Consider the following 17,578-nt stretch of genomic DNA (forward strand, 5'->3'; position numbering starts at 1 on the left):
GGGCAGAAAATCTGCAGACACTTTTCCAGGCTGAAGGCTCAAATAACAAAAAAAAATGAGGAGTTAGGCTGTACCCAGGATGGGTGGGAGTAAATTCCTTTCCTCTAAGGCCCCTGTAGGATTCCCTGTATCGAGTTTCGAAACTCCTGGATTGGAGCAGGAAGGGAGGAGCTCACAAACCCCACTCTCTCCCTATTTATTTGCAGTCTTTTGCCCCCACAGATTTCAGCCCTCCCAATTTATCCACCTCACCAAGCTCCTGCTGGACTGGCTCAGTTGATAAGCACCAGGCAAATACCAGCCCTTGCACCAGCAGTGGGAAACTCGGTTGACTTGGGATGGATTTGTACTTTAAAGCTAAATTCATCTGAAATCAGCGTTTTTATCTTTTGCGGTGCCAATATATTCATTTATTTGATAAGACCATATCCGTGCCCATGTTGGAGCTCCTGGAACTGCTCCTGCAGAGCAAAACTGAGCTTCTGCTTCTCTTCTGGTGGTGATAGCAAAAACTTTTAGATAAGCTGGAGGATTTTGGGATGAATACCTGACTCAGTGGGGTGGCTCAGTCATCCCAGCTTGGTGAGTGGGGAAGGATCCCATCCTCAGCTCGGCTCTGTGGGAACTCCTGGCAGAAAGAGATTTGGGCAGAGGTTTCCAAGAAGGAATTAGATTTAGCTTATAAATTAGTTCCTAATCTTGGGGCCAGGGTGATTAAAAGAGGAATCCACCCCAGGGAGGGCTGTGTGTGTCCAGATTCCTCGTGCAGCTCTAGGAGTTGCCTGCTCACGTTTTAACCATGAGTTTGACACAAAATACACAGCCTGAGCCCAGCGGAATTTAAGCTTAATGGTTTTACCCAAATTGCCTCTCTGCTGAAGAGGAAGCAAAAAAAAAAACCCAAACCCTCAGCCACGTCCCTCCAGCAACGTTCCTAATGCGTTCCTCAGGCTCTGCAGGAATTTATCTCGCAATTCCCCAGGAAGATCTTCCTGTGCATCGACTTCCAGGGTTCACTTCTTCCTTGAAGAGTTCAGCTCGGGACCATCCCCGGAGCATTCCAGCATCCCGGTTTTGGATGAATACCTGCCCCACGTCTCCCAGCGAGCCCCGCTGTCTCTAAAGGGCTGCTGATGAATGGTTCCTCGGAGCAGTGGCAATTTCATGGTTCGTTGGGCACAACCACTCTGCATTTTCACCCGCAGATAATCGAGCTATTACGGGACAATGAGGAACAGATTGCATCTGCCCCGGCATCCCCCGACAAAGGGCCGTGTATCTCTGGCATCTCCCACGCTGGGGATGCGGGATTTTTGGAAGGGGGAAGAGGAGGACAGGTAATCCCAGGTATTTGAGCATCGTTTTGTCTGCCCCTTTATCTGCTGCTGCCGAGGGAAATCGCATCCCCGGCTTCAGCAAGGGCTGGGCTGGAATGAGCTGGGATTTCAGCCCTGGTGTTTTCCGTTTATTTTATCTCACCTCTCACATTCCAGGACCGGTTCCTCCTCTCATCCTCCTCCTTTATGATTTACAATGGCTGCAGGCTTCTGCAGCTGATAAAAGGCTCTGCAATACCTGAGCCCCACGAGCTTTGTCTGTCCCAAATGCTCCCTTCTCTCCCAGCCCAAACCAGAAGGATCCGACTCCACCGTCCACAGGGAAACTGAGGCACACTTTGCTGCTCCTGACAGCTTCAAATCACCCACCACAGCAACCCAGGCAGGGTGCACCACATTTATGGCTTCCCATGGAGAATCCACACGGCCACGGGCATGGAACCTCCCCAGGAAAACAAGGGCTACAGTCGCAGTTTAAATTAATCTCTGAAATTTTAAGCCGTTGTGGTGAGGGGTGGAAAATAATTTTTCTTCCATATCAGGGTTTGGGCTCCTTTGCTGCCCTTGGTGAAAACTGCAATGGTCACAACATCAAGTTTATGTGAGAAATATGAAGTTTTTGAGACTATAATTGTTCTTAAGAGTGAAGATAATCTATTTCAGGCAGCAAATATGCAAATTAGTTCGTTAGAAGGAAGGTTTGAATATCAGGTTCCTTCCCAAAAACCCCATAAACCTCTCTTCAGACTGTACTGAAAGTTCTTCTACAGTTCCACAGTAGACAAATATATTACATCTTCCTAACTCCATATTTTTTATGGCTTTGCTGCTTCTTTGCCCTCTATTTCAGCTTCTGACACCGAAATGATTTTGTGCTCTTTGGCTTTTCCAGCCAACCATACCAGATCCTAATGTTTTCCATGGTAAATAAAATAATGGCCATAATTAAAAACAAACAGGGCGAGGAAGGAGGTGCCAAGTCTGATGTGCCACCGAATCACTTAGGAGAGGTAAAATATTGCTGCACCTTATGGAACATTTAATCAGCCAAAGAATTTCATGCAGTTGTCTCTCTTTAACCTTCCCACCCCCTTCTTCTCCCTCCCACCCAGGAAAGCCTTGAAGTGAAATATTTATGATTTTAATAAATTAGAGAACATGGCTAATTAGCTCCATCATCAACACCCCCAAGGTTGTTAAAGTGAGGGAGAATGCTGGAGTTTAATATTGCTCTGCCCAGTGAAACAGCAAAGCATGAAGTTCACAGGGTGATCCACGCTCAGCGTTCTTTGGGATATTCCCAGAGGAACTCCTCCCCAAACAGGGAATTTCAGGCACCATCCAGGGCTGGGAATGGGTGGATGAAATGGGAACTTGGCTGTTGTAGATGGATAAATATTTAACACCTAAATGAGCTTCTCAGGGAACAATCCTTTTCCTAAAAGAGTGGTTTAATCATCACACCCAGGAAGGACCACCCTGTCCTTCCACCAGTGACCTGCTCCACGTCTGGTTGTGCATCAGCGATTTTCTTAATTCAAAACACACCCTTAGCTTTGGGGACCAAATACTAATAGATTAAGGGAAATTATTAGTATTTTCTAATCTGTGTGGTGGAACTCGCTAAAATTCTTACTGGGTTTGTGCAGAGGTGGAATTTTTTGTCTACTTTACACCCTTCCAGCAGACAAAACAGATCAAATGGCAAATTCCTCGCACTCATCGTCGCCGGGCTGAGGTGATGGACATTGTTAATTGAGGGTGTCAAAATAATTTACTGCAAGTAATTAAATAAAATGGCAGGTTCCAAAGCCTGCTGAATTTGGATCTAAAGTCCCTAATCGGGGCTATAATTTAAAAGTACCTGACAGAAGCTTTAATTAGAGAACAAAAATGCGAGTCGCCAGTAAAGCTCAGTGATGGATGGTGGAAAGAGGGGGGAGATACCTGCTCGTGTCTGTTCTGTGAGATCCCAAACATCTGCCTGGTCCACACAGGCTGCTTGAGGAGCCCAGCTCCTGCCCCAGGCAGTGGGAGCCCATTCCCAGTGCTCCACATCCTTCTGCCATGAAAATTCTTTGGGCTTAGCCATGGCCCCTGGTTTTCCCTTGGCCCACCAGTTATCTGGGAAAGGGATTGACCAGCTGGTGGCAGAGCGTGGAGGTATTTGCTGGTGGCTCCCAGCTGGTAGAACAATGAATTTTGTCACAGCACAGCTGCTGTTGGTGTTTGTGAGGATTTCTCAGAAGGTGACAAACCTTGCCTTAGCGCCGCAGCACGGTTGGCTTTGCATTTGAAAACAAACCAACAGGGCAGCCCCTTCTGGCTTCCCAGGCATTTCTCTCTTCCTAAACGCTTCTCCTGGGCAGGGTGAGCTATGCAGGCTGGAAAACAGTCGTGGTGTTCAGGGTTGGGACCTCCCAACATGCACAGACACAACATATGGATTATTCTTCATGACAGTCTTGGCACCAGGGGGTCACCACCCATGTTGCTTTGTAATTCCCAGATCCAGCCCTACAGCCTCCCGTCAGGAAAAAAGGAGGGGAGGGAGGAAGGAAAGGTCACGGTTTAAGTTTTTTTGAAGGTTATCTAATATAGCACTGAATTATGTCCTTACTGGGTGCTGTCAAGACCGGTTATGTCAACGTGGAGGTGCCATTGTTGGCCACCACTATGGGGGACACATTTTTGGGAAGATGGATTTCCTACATTTGCGTTCAGAGAGGAGAGAAAACCTTGCTCTTTTTTGTACCTTGTACAGGATCAACATTTTTCTAAAGCCAATGATACCCAAGACATTTGAATTTCAGTGTGAAATCCTGATATCAGAGAAGGGAGTCCAAACCCCAAACTGGGACACCTCTAGGCAGGATCAATGATCTTTTCAGTCTTTTGACTGAATTTTTCCCATTGCTTGGGTGATGTGTTTTAAGACCCTCTGGATCACCTTCATATCCCACAGCAGTGTGAACACATCAGCAGGGACAGAGCTCCCACGTGGATCAGGCCGTTATTAATTCAGTTTATACGGGACCCTGAAATCGCTCTGCTCCTGCTCAGCATTCCAAGGGGAGCTCTTTGAGGGATTGCCAAAGGATGATCCCTGATGAAGGAAAACCTGCAGGAGACAGGAGCCCGCAAAAAAGGGATCTGAGCTCTTCCTCAGAGCTATCAGCTGGGAAAGGGGGGAAATAGAGCTCCTGGCAGCCCTGGCCAGAGTGTTTTTACATACGTCAGTGGAACCAAAATATTGTTTCAGCAGTTATATTGTCACTATTAAAACAGAGCTGGAGGAATGGTGCCAATCTCCTGTTACCAGCACAGAGCCCTCCGGCCTGAGGGACAGCCGGGTGCCAGGACTGGAAGTGCAACAAGGCTCCGATTGCTGGTGAGGCTGAGAGAGGCTGTTCCCCTCCAAAACCTCTGTGATTGCTCTCGAGAGAAAACTTTTCAGCAGAGAACGGAGATCCAGTGAAACCAGAATGATTCATTGGTGTTCAACCTGAGAATTTATTTCTTTTGATATGCCCTGTGTATGGAGGCACCATGTTGGTTCTGATTTATTTTGTGAAAGGAGAGTAGGGGAGAAAAATCTGCGCTTTTCTGTGGCTTCAGCTCAAGATGAGATCAATGGAAATTGGTGGATCTTTAGGACCCCCCCAGAAATTATCCAGGACAAGAGGAAGAAGTGTTTCGACCCTCAGGAATAAAGTGGTGAGTATGGAGCTCAGCAAGTGCAGAGTGATAACAGAAAATAATTTAAAAATATGAGGTAAAAACATTCTTGCTGAGGCTTATTTCAGCTTAATGATGTTTAATGAAATGGCAAAGCTCTGCTTAAGGGGAAAAAAAAAAAGCAGCAAACTCTACATATCTGGTTCTTAATGATTAATAATTCTGCATGGTTAAGATGCTAGAGTAAACATAATAAACACTTTTCTTTTAACCAATTGACTTTAGTTTTCCGTGGCCAATAAAGTTTGAAGAATTTTCTTTGGATCCAGTTACACCAGCATTGCCTGGGAGGGAGGACAGTCCACTCTATACCCACAGAGCCGACAAAATAAATGGCCTAGAAAGCTCCAAAATGTGTTTTTCACATCAGTGAAGAGATTTTTAATGATGATGTAACAATGTCAAGCATCATAAACAGTGCTGGGAGGAACATACCTGACCTGCTCTGAGCTGTGTGGAAATGGAGGCAGGAGCTGTGGGTTGTGGGATCACTTGGAATTTTACTGCCTCCCCAACTTAGAATGGCAGAGCTGGAGGGAAAAAACACAAATGAAGGACAAATCAATTCAGACACTGTTTTAAAAATAAGACCTCAACTGGTTTCAAATTTTTAACATCTTTTGACATTTTGGAGGCTTTTGCTAATTCTCCAAAGCCTTAAAAGCACTGTTCCTCTCACTGGCCTGTTCCAATTTCCATTCAGATGCCACTTCTATTATTTAAGAGTCCCACTGAAAATGCCAAAAATATTAATCAAGCCATGACTCGTGCCAAACAGCTTGAGTGATTTGTATTATATTTGGAGACTGAGAATTAACCAACCATTCAACTCAATGCAAAAAGAAAGTTTCATGTTTAGATATGATGTTTAATTCTGCAAAAGTCCAATTTTGCTGATTTTGTTGGGGTCACGTGTGAGGTTCAAGGTGGAGCAATGTGAGAATAGACGTGTGCAGCTGGTGCCTTGCTGTAATTCTGAAAATAATGAGGGTTTTTTCAAATTTCCCCAGCTCCCATGTCTTTCTCCTGATGGCAGAACTGGTCATGGGGGCTCTAGGTCAGGTATGAAAGGAGATTAGTTAAAAATGTTTGGAGAACTCTGGTGACTTTGCTGGACATTGGCTAGGAAATGGACAGCAGCCTCCACGTGGTCAGTGGTGAGGAGCAGAAGGTCACAGTCACATCTGGAAAGGACACAGCTGGATCCAGGGCAGGAGTGCCCTCTGTTTACACAGCTGGCTGTGGACAAACCAGTCCTTGCAGTCACCTGGGCTGGTTTGTCATGCAGCTGGCACTCTGTGAGGGTCCTGTTGTGCCCAAGCTAATACAGCAATGCCACTGTGCCACAGACGGTGTCCAGCTCTCCAAAGGTGTGTCCAGCTCCCTCAGAAAGCTGGGCAGGGGATCAGAATCCCCAAAGTGTTTTGCTTGAGTCAAAAAGCACTAGCAGATTTTTTGTTTGGATGTGCTCACCGTCCAGCTCACTTAACAGAACTCCAATGACACAATGCTTTAATGTCCAATATTTCATTTTCCTTTCCGCTTTCCCTGCACGGGCAGGACGTTCTCCACTTGCATCATGTCTGATAGCAAAAGTCCTGAATTTGTCTGTCTGGATACTGCAATTTCTTCCCCCTCAGCATCCAAAGCAGATCACAGCTTCTGCTAACAAGAAGTGTTGAAAAGCCCAACCTTTGCAGGTTTGCTGTCAGCAGGCACAATATCTGTTCTGATAACAACAGCTGGGCGCTGACCCACATCTGGCACACACAAGGCTTTGGTGTGTGCCTCCCTTTGCTCCTGTTCCTTCTTCCAAACACTAATTTTTAGTGGATGGCAGAAGCCTGGGGGAATTACAGGAGATTTGACAGCTTGATTTAAATGCTGGGAGCTGATGGAAATGATGAACACCTATAGGAGCTCTTAAATCCTGCATCAGTGACCGGATTTCCTGGAGGGAAAAAAGCCCAAAGGGAATTGTTTCCTTTTTGCTCCCATGCCATGGGTCAAGCTCACCTCTTCTGCTGCAACACCACCAGGGAAATGCTGATGTGGGTGATGGGGGCCCATCTGCATCTGACCTGTGAGTCCCCTGGAAAAGTGGGTGTCCCTGGTTGTCCTTTCTCACTGTTGAACAGGACTGGATAGGGAGATTTTTGACAAGTCACCAACTTCTTCTTTTGGAAGGAATGTTTTAAAGGAAGGGGAAGAAAAAACGGATTTAAACCAGCTCTTGACTGAGGTCTCCATTAAGCCACATCTTGGAAACCTTCTTGTATTTTGCTGTGCTGCCCAAACAAATCCAAGAGCTCTCAAGTCACCCAAAGTGAGGACTGAGCTCCAAGCCTGGTGCGTGACAGGTCCTTCATTTGCCTGATTTATCCCAACCCAGGATGACTTGGATGGTTTCAGACAATGACTCTTTGTAGCCTGTGGCAACCCATTCCCGTGTGGGGATGCTGAGCAATCCTGGGCTCCTGAGGGTGAGTTCACTCCTGTTGGAGCCGTGGGTGTCTTTCCACCAGGACAACCCCGAACGAGCAGACGCTTCCTTCAAACAGACTTCCTCATTGTGCTCCACAACTGTACTCGTGGCGAGGGGAATGCTGGTGCCTTGGAACACTTTTTTCCAAGAAAAACATTGATTTGAGCTCATCGTCTTGGAATTAACTCATCTCAGGATATGTGGAGCAAAGCAAGGATCGGGATTAACAGAAAATCATTGACACAGGGGTGATTCCTGCGGAAATGAACTGAACATTCAAACCCTCAGGAACACTTTGAAATAAAATCTGCAATCATCTGGGCCAGGGTTGGCAGCAAAAAGGTATTCCAGACCTTCCACAATGGTTTTTCCATGATCTTACAAGGAGTTCATTGTCCAATAAGCGCTATTATGCATTCAAACAAGGAGAGCTCTTCCAAGCCTGAATGCATTGTTCTTTTGTTCCAGGCACTTTGTGTCAGTGAAGTCATGGCAAGGCTCTGGGGCTGCAGCCTCACAGCAAACACTGGCTGTGATGGGATATTTCCACTTGGCTCCCCTCCCAGCGGCTCCTGCTGGAGCATTGTTCTCCGAGACCTCCATCCATAAAAAGTGACAATGGCACAACACCTACTTCCCCTAAACCCTCCACTTTTGGTGTCTGCGCCTCAAAACGGTGACAGGGTGTTCCCAAAATGCTCCCAAATTTTGCAGAATTGTTGCTACCCTCTCTACCAGGCACAGCTTCCTCCTTCCTGTGATTCTGAGAGCAATTAATGCTCCTTGCTTCAGCTTGGAACGCTTCAAAATGCTTGGAGTGCTGGGAGCTTATGTTCTACCAGCCCAACTCCTATGAAACTGCCCAGCTTATCTCCAAAGAAACTATTTAGCCGTGTTCCAGTGTCACTTTATTCATCTTTTAAACGCTTCTAACAGCAAACTGCTTCATTTGGCACCAGAGCAAAGTCCTCAGGCTGCGTGAGCGGCCAAGGAGCTCCTCGGGCTGTGCCAGCTCTCGCCAGCTGAGCGTTGTACCAGCAATGGGCTCAGTGTTCCTGCACTTCCAACCCCCTGAGGTTCGCTTCAAGTTTCAGACTGAGAGCGCACAAGAAACTCAACATAAAACTCAGACTGTAAATTTGACTTTTCCTTGGTCTCCAATCAGAACCATAAATCAAGCCCAGATTTGCTTTGAACTTGGTCGCGCTTGCCCCAGAAAGTTCAGGAACTTTAATGATCCTCTGGGACAGAGTCAAGCCCATTTTAGAGCATTTACAAAGAAAACATCGAACTGGATGAATTTGATGTGGTTTTGCTACGTGCCTTTGGCACAGCTCTGGCAAAGCCTGACAAGGTTCCAGTTCAAGTTAAAACAAAGATAAACCGGGCACTCGGCTGATGTCATCAGACAACAAGCAAGCAAACAAACAAGCTGATGGCATCTCCGAGATTTATTTGGTTTCACTTTGCTAGAACTTTATCAGCACAACTGGACTGTTCTCCTTTCCTCTGCAATGATGTAAATCAGGAGCCAAGCCATACTTTAGCTCTGATGGTTATCAGGCTCAGATAAAGCTTTTCAGATCTTTTCTCTGAGGACTTGAAATGTCTGGCCAAGCACAGATTTGGATCCAAGTTAATGGGCTCTCTGTGAAAATGCTGGAGAGCCCCAAAGGCATCTGTATTACTCTGCCACACTGGGACAGAGAAGGTTTTGAAATGAAGCTTTGCTGTTTAAATAGGAGCTGCTGTCACTGCTCGAGTGATTCTCGTTGCTTTCAACCAGGGAGAATTTAAAGTTATCAGAGTAAAAACTTGTCCCACGGTGAGGTGAACGTGCAGCTCCCAGATTTATCCTCCAAAATGTGGCTGGAGTTTCCTCTAAACATTCTCAGTGTAGCTGACCATTAATGCTGAGACAAAACAAGAGATAGAATGTATTTTTTTGAGGTTTATAAATACACGCTATGTCCAAAAATCTTACAGCATGTTTCAAATGGGCTTGCCAAGTGTTCCTAACACTTATCTGAAAATGTGCCTTTCGACTTCACAAAAATTCTAAAATTATCCAAGCACATGCATGCATTTATACATTTCCAAGTCAGGTGGGACCTTAGAATAATCCTGCCTAACCTCCTTTTATTGGGAGGTGACTTTTCAAGTTGTTTTTCTTTCTTTAAGCTGAAGTCTCCCAGAATTCTGCATGGAAGGGCTGCACTGAAATCATCAGCTTGGTATCCAAGCGTGGATATTGTTAGTGAGCAGGGTCATGCTTCTTGTTCTGTTTTGCCTGAAGCACTCACGCCTGGAAGTGTTAATAAATTGTCATGGAATAACGAGCCCAAGTTTGTGGAAACCTCTCTGAAACATGAAGCTCATGCCATGAAGCCCTGAATCACAGTTTAAAGGGTAGTCCAATGTCAGAGGGCACATTTTGGAGCAGCTACCATGGTTTTATTCACAAATTCTGTGGGGGAAACCACCAGAATTCACATATTTAAACACAGGGCTTGTTTACTTGTCTATCACCCCTATATCTCAGCATAATTTAATTTATATCAGTAGCAATAGTGATGTCTCTGGTGGTGTTAGCAGAAATTCCCCATATTTCATAGGAAAACATTGTGCTTTTGGTGATTTGTTTAATTTATTTGTTAATTATGCAGTTTTCATCCGTTCATTTTGAGCTTTGTGCAGATTTCAAGGTTTTTTTGCAAGTTTTTTTCATGCTTTTCTGTGTTTTTTAGGCTACCAACCTTTGGTGTTATGACCCCACAAATGACTGGTGAGAACTGGTTAAAATCTTTTCATTCTAATGGAACTGTGAAGTTCTCAAAGCTGATGAAAATGGTCGAGAAGAGCCACATCTAAGAGTCAGAAATCTACTGAGAATTTCTGATAAGCACAGTTATGTCTGGAGAGGAGCTACATGTAATAAACTCCTTGTTTAGTTTAGGGATACAGAGAATTTTCATCAAAATGCAGTGTTTCCATTTAACTTCACCCTCTGAAGAGAACTGTTTTTCACTGAGAAAAGAAATTATAAAGGAAACAATCCGCTCTTAAACTCAACATGAGGAAATTGAGGCCTGAATCTGCAGCTATGTAACTCTGCTTGCACAAACACTTCCAGTGCTTTCAACAAAGATCTTCACACAGCAGAATTACTCACATGGATAATTGCTCCTGAGATCAGGCAATCTGGGTTAGTTAGTGAAATAAGGGCACTAAATCATTTTCTAATCTATATTGTTCTTTTTTGACTGCCAAAGTGCTAGCTGTATTTATTTTTTATAATCCTGATAAGGAAACATTCCTAAAACATTAGCAAAAAAAATCCAGCTTGAGTGAGAGGACAAAGTGAAACAAACATCTCTCAGCCTTCCTCTGCTGTCGCTGATCTTTAAATAGCAAACTTGAGCCTCTGTCAAAGCACGCTTTGGGTGGCTGTACAGCAAGTAGCTCCACGAGATGGGGTTGGAAAATCCTTCAAGGCCCTTAATCAGCAGGCTCTGGCTCTTTGAGCTCTTCCCTGCTCCTGCCTTTGGAAGGAGTTGTGCCTGAGAACGTTTAATCCGCGGCGACCCTGAGCGCTGTCCCTCGGGGAGCTCCCTCCTCTTGTTATCGTGTGTTGGCCGTGTCAGAGGTGAGAGGGGAAAATGTGCAACCCAAACCAAACCCCAGCCCCTCTCTCGGTCAAAACTTATCTACAATCACAGCCCAGGCAGGATCCAGATGCAGCAAACCCTTTCTATTAGCGTGGAGTTTGTGGATGGGGAGCAAAGTCAGACACCGCCTGCTAAATTTGTCCAGAATTTGCTTGAAACTTTGGGAGATGTTTTCCATTCCTGGGTATTGACTTTGTAATGGGACCTGCCCAAGCTTTAACAGGCGTGAGAAATTTAAATATACAACCCCCTCCGACCTGGAAAAGGAAAACAGAATGTTTTAAACAGTTGGGCAAGGGGAGAGAGAGGCCAAACTGGAAAGGAGCTTGGTTGGACCTCTGGAAGGAGTCGCTGCGAAGAGAGGAGGGTTAACAACGCCCTCCTGCTCGAAAGCAAATGTTTCTGGGAGCAGGGTAATGTGAACCACACAGATATGGGATAGCCCAGGGGGGCCAGAGGAAGTTTAAATGCATTCTGAAAAGGTCACACTGCCACACTTCATTTTTATATTGTCACCGAGAAACCTCCTCCTCCACTTAGAGCCCTTTCTTATTTATACGCCTCCTCCCTGGAAAAAGTTCCCAATTATGAGCGTACTGGATGATTTCCAAGATGTGTTGCTGTTGTCTAATCTCTCCTTTTGATTCCCCAGATACCAGGTTGCTTCATTCTCATCCACCACGGGGCAAAGATCTTCCAAACACTCAGGAAGGCTCTGCAGGAACACTGGGATCGCATCTTCCAGAGGAGTTTTGTTGGACGTGAGTAATTTGCTGTGGCAATGTGCTGATGGAGAGTGTGGGGCTGCTCCTTTCCCTTTAATGGTTTATCCACATGGGGCAGTAGCAGGGGAAAAACTCCAGAGCCTTGTAGGAGAAATGCTCCTGCCTTTAAGTTGTGGTGAGACCATTGATCATGCTGCTGATAAAGCAGCTTAGGCTGTGACAAGCAATTGGCCGCTGCAGTGTTTGCAGGGAGACATCAAGGCTTTGGAACACAACCCTTGGGCTTAAAATAGCAAAACTCCCTTTGAGAAGGAGCCCTTACAATGTGTGTTCCTTAAATAGATACACAACCAAGAAAATAAACCCCGTTTTACATGGGCCAGAATGAGGGGAAAATAAACTCAGCAGTTGCTGTGTAAATTAGTGACAAAGTCACAGCCTGAGGCTGAACCACCTGATCCTCAACGGGCTGATCCTCCTGCTAAGCCACTTGCTCTTTTATGTGTTGGAAAGATAAAGATAAACCTGGAATGATTTTAAATAAATTCATGACTGGCTGGCTTTTTTTGGTGGGACACAGAAGAGGGAAAATAAAGAAAGGTGTGAAGGTGGTCCCCCACCTTGCTAAGGTAAGGAGGGAAGGATAATGCAAACACAAACACTGAGATTTGCTGTGATCACCCTTCTCCCACCCTTGGACCTTCACCCACGTCAGCACTGCATTCCTAAAGGAAAAATGAGGATACAGAGTGTCTGACAACATAAAAAAGAGTCAATACCATACTAAAATAGTGGAATTGCACTGTGATTGCCTGTTTTGTTACCTCTAAAATCTCCATCTTGCCACTCATCGTGAAGGTAGAGAAGCTCAGCATGATTTATTTAAGCCTTTATGAACTTGTTCTCAACTAAATGCTGACAGCTTGAGGATATTTTCCAAGATCCAGTGGCCTCTCCTTGAAAAGGAGTCAAGTTAGGCTTGTGTGTAAAACATTAACCAATTACATTCATCCCCAAATTTGACCATGATTAGCTAATGAGTCGAGCAAGGCAATATTTTATTGGCAAATAAATTGGTCACCAAAAAGTTCAGTTTGGGAGAGATTCTGACAGCTGGAAAATATTATTTCTGGTCAAATTGAATACCTGGGAAACATTGGCAGTTGTCATTTTGACTTGTTGAATTCTCACATTTTTGGGGGGCTTGTCAGGAAAGGTGTGGCCTGTAAATCACAGGTGGGAGAAGGAGATCTCCAGTATCACACAGAAAATATGACCACAGCAGGCAGATATTTTACATTTATTTCAAGGGCTTCCTCAAAGTGCCCCATTTGGGACCAAAAATCAATTCATTGCATTCTGGATATCTGTTAGCAGGGGTAACTTGGGTCCCATGAGCACCACTCTGTGTTATCCTCCAATATATTATTTCTCTTTATTAATTCAAAGCAAGATATATTTTTCCTTCTGAAGAATAAAAATAACCTGTGCTGTGAGAGGAGATTTTTTTCTCCCTAAATCCTCTGGCTAAGAATCTCATAAATGAACACCTGAAGTTCAGCTACTGTCAGGAGTATATTTAGACTGTTTTTGTGAAAATAATAATAATAATAAAAAAAAAAAGTTTAAATGTAATTCGTAGGGAAATGCTTTAATTTTGTCAGCCAGGAGCATCTCAGAGTCAGTAGAAAACAGGACTGAGCAGGTGCCCAAACTCTGGGCACATGCTGAAATGCTTTGCTGCTTTCTGACCCTAAATGAGCAGCCTGACAAGCAGCTCTATTCAGGGTGGTCTTAAATCTCTCACTGGGAGCTGGTTTAAATCAGAGGGAGGGATGAGGCTGGGGAACATAAATGCTCTCTGGGGCCCATTTCGCTTTTTATGAGGAAGGTATTCCAGCCAGAAGGAAAGGGCTAAGATCAAGCCAGCCATCTTCCAGGTGAGACTGCAGCCTTTAAACCCCTCTGTGAGGGCCCTTAATAACTTTGCCATGTGTAAACATCCCTGATGCTTTTCTTCTGAGCTCAGAGTGACAACCAGAGCAAGGAGAGAGCGGCTGCTCGACACTTTTTGACGTCAGTTCTTATAAGGCTGAGCAGTTGATAACCATGACACTCCAGAAAGTGGGTATCACATGTCACTGCAGAGCCCCACCGAGCAGCACTGAGGGGTTTCAGAGCTGCCTCACCCCTCTGAGTTTACCCAGGGTTTTTTTCCAGGCCCGTAATGAGCGAGGCACAATTTAACCCTTTAACCTCTCCCCACACGGGTCACATTTCAGCCCAATAGAGGACACACACCAAGTGGCTCATGTTTATTTTCCAATTGTCATTTTCAGTTTACCTTGAAGAACCTGATCTTTAAGCTGGTAACAAATAGCTACTGAAACCAGCTGAGGATTTTTTTTTCCCCAGCTATAAACCAGTCAGCCCCCAAGAAAGACCCCATGAGATTGTGGAACATTTGCTTCCCACGTCAGCTGAGGAGCTTCCCAAAACAGCCGAAGACAAAGTACGTCAGATGGCTTTTATATTCCCGCTTTGCTCCGGCCATGCTGGGTCATCAAGGGATATAAAATGTATCAGACTCAGCTAATTTAATTTTCAGGCAGAAAGAACATTTTATTAATGGCACTCTGATTATCTGTGCTGTTACAGCCTGAGCCAGTGGACATCAAAGCCATCGATTGTCCTCAGCAAACCTCAGTGTATTAAAGTTCTTTAATGCTGTTTAGGACTTTATTTTAGCACCTTGAATTCCCAAACAGGTAAATCAAGGTCTTGATTTAAATATAGTATTGATTTATACCCATGAACACAATTTCTTGAGTATGTCCAGATAGATTCCAGAGATAACACTCCCAAAGTTCTGCCCAGGGACCAGATGCATCTCACACTCTGAAAAGTCTGATTTTCCCTCTCAAAAGTCTCATTTAACCTCTTTGATAGCAGAGTTATGCAGAATTTATGGTGATATGAAGTTTGTACACAGAAAAAAAATAAGAAATCCCCAAGGAATCTGTACCCATGGCTCCAGAGTCCTATCCCAGCATCACAAGTGCTGGAAATTTATTCTTGCTTGAGCCTCTAGGCAAATCTGATTTAATCTGGAGAGTGTGTTCATATGGATGGTGAAAGAGAGCCTTGCAATCCAGCCCAGACCCAAGCAGTGCCATATCCTAACGTGCAATTTCTGACCCAGAATCAACACAGACACAATTTGCCACACGTAATCTCACATCAGCTGAGAATCCCAAACTTCCATGGCAAACCTCCTTTGCCATCTGATTTAGCTGGACCCACAGGCAGATGTTTGAAGGCTGCCCATGTTGTGGTGCTCCCCAAGTTTGGGGCTTTTTCCTTTTGCTCTAATACAAAATCAAAGCTTTATAAAAATCCCCATGGCTGATTCACTGCTGTAAGTGCTTCCATATTTCTTTCCCACTTCCTACCATGCATTTTGGATGCAAGTTTGCATTGTTGGGTACCAACAGACCAGGCAGATGTGCAATCCTGAAGCGCTCCTTCTTCCTCCTGCTCCAGCTATCCCTTCCCAAGTGGCAAACATCAGGAATCCAAAGAGTTTGAGCAACCTGGTCTAGTGGAAAGTGTCGTGCCCATGGCAGGGAGTTGGAACTGGCTGGACTTTAAATTCCCCTCCAACCCAAACCATTCCATGACTGTGTGATTCTATGGTAATGCAAGAGCTTGTAGAGCTGGCAAAGACCTAATTATTTAGAGGAAAATTGCCATTCCTGGTCACAGGAGACCTTTTCCCCTCTTCCAGATGCTTTGGCTTCGGCGGGTAGGTGAAGCCCAAAGCTTTCCAAGAGGTGCAGGAGGTTTTAGCCACACAATTTGCTTTAAAGTCCGAGGGAGCCAGGCAGCCAAGCCTTGGCCGGCAGCTCCGGTTTGTGGCCTTTCCTAACTCCAGCATTTATTGGTTTGGTGAGCACTGTGAAACGCTCTTTGGGTGGCCTTGAACTTCCCCCACTAAAAAAAAAAACAATTATAGGCTCCAGGCTGGTAAACACTGAGCTTGCAGAGCTGCTCTGGGCTCTGCCTTCCAGTTGGCCAAACCTCGCAGCCCTTCAGCAGCCGAGCTCTGATAGCTTCAAATGTGGGATGAGGTCACAGCTCCCAAATCCCCCTGATCCTTACCCAAACACGCCGCAAACCCTTCAAACTCTCCGGATCCTATATAAAATATCATGCTTAATAAGGCTATTGTATCACAGCAGGGCCTGGGTTTAAGCCCCCTAAATCCCAGCTATTTCCTTAGGCACCTATTATTTGGTTTCCTCTAATGCGGGATTCTGGGTGTTGTTTGTACAGCACATTTATGGTGCTGCACCTCGGAGGAAATTCTTTCTTCTGAGGAGCAGAGCTGGAATCTTTTTGTCCCTGAATTTCCACCCTTATTTTGTCCACAGCCCTCAGTCCTTTTTCTTTAACTGAGCTGCAGCGCATGGGAGGAGCTGCAAACACACAGTGACCACAGGGCCTCGCTGCTTTGGGACACTTCAGTTTGCTTGTTGTTATTTAGAAGAAACTTCACCCAGTCAACCTCGATGCCCTTGGCTTTTCCTTCTCCTCAAAAAGCCCTTGAGAAATTTGTCATTCAAACCATCACTCTTTGTTTCAGGGTTTAATATCCATCACTGGAACATCAAAACTCCTCCAGAAATGCTGGGAAGACCCACATCAGGATAACATGAAAATGAAACAATGACAGCTACTGAATGACAGGACTTATATTTTGACCACTTATTTTTGTTTTCTGCCTTTTATCCAAGACAGAGGAAAAACTGAGCAGAACAGTGTGAAAACAAACAGCAAAACTCATCCCTGCAGCCTCAGCCAACTTCTCCTGTGATCTGGGAAAAATACCCCATTGCCCACATCTTCCCCTGCAGGCTTCCCTCTCTAATTTACTGCAGGGAAAAGAATAATTATTCAGGTACTGTTGGGTCAACAGAGGACTTATAAAGTCGATGAGAATGACAAATGTGACACTCTACCCCCGCTGAACTCCTCTGCAGGCAGCTGAAGCCAATCCATCAGCAGATGCAGCAGCATTTGTTTCTGAAACATCTGCTCTGTATCAATATGCAAATCACACCAGGAGATTCTGATCTCAAAGCCTCATGGTTTTTTGTTGTTGTTGTTTCAAGGAACTGGAACCAGCCACTGCTCAGAGTTACTTTTTCTTTGATTTTTGACTATTGCTGCAATACTCCTGGAATATTCAAATATTAACTCGTCAGGGTTATTCTGAGGAGCACTTTTAGTTGTTTGGTTTTGTTTTGTTTTGTTTTGTTTTGTTTTGTTTTTTTGGGGAGTCAAAGTATTTTCTTACCAGGGGGATTTAAGCCTGGTGAATTCTGAATCAGACCTTAATTGTATCCCTTGTCAATCACTTTTAATCCGAGTGGCAGTTGGGGCAAGGAGACCTCACATGTTTTGGCAAGTCAATGGTAAAATGACTTGGAAAACAGCAAGGCAAGCTGATACTGTGATTAAATAGCCAACAAGGGACTCAGTTCCCATTCTTTGAGGGAACTTTCTCCAAAATATGCCAGATCTCCTTTCCAGAAGATGATAAATACATTTCTGATGCAATAA

The 17,578-nt window shown here is 44.9% G+C and overlaps 1 long non-coding RNA gene across 2 annotated transcripts; it reads left to right on the forward strand.

Moving 5' to 3' along the window:
- The first annotated feature begins 4,657 nt into the window (after window positions 1-4,657).
- LOC107209614 lies at window positions 4,658-16,892 on the forward strand. Of its 2 annotated transcripts, none has more exons than XR_001523637.1 (4): window positions 4,658-5,054; window positions 10,308-10,345; window positions 11,881-11,989; window positions 16,387-16,892. It is a non-coding gene; the product is annotated as an uncharacterized LOC107209614 (long non-coding RNA). The 2 variants fall into 2 exon arrangements; XR_001523638.1 differs by having other exon boundaries at window positions 16,599-16,892.
- The last annotated feature ends 686 nt before the right edge of the window (window positions 16,893-17,578 follow it).

This window comes from Parus major, chromosome 11 (assembly GCF_001522545.3).
Source record: "Parus major isolate Abel chromosome 11, Parus_major1.1, whole genome shotgun sequence".
Lineage (NCBI taxonomy): Eukaryota > Metazoa > Chordata > Aves > Passeriformes > Paridae > Parus > Parus major.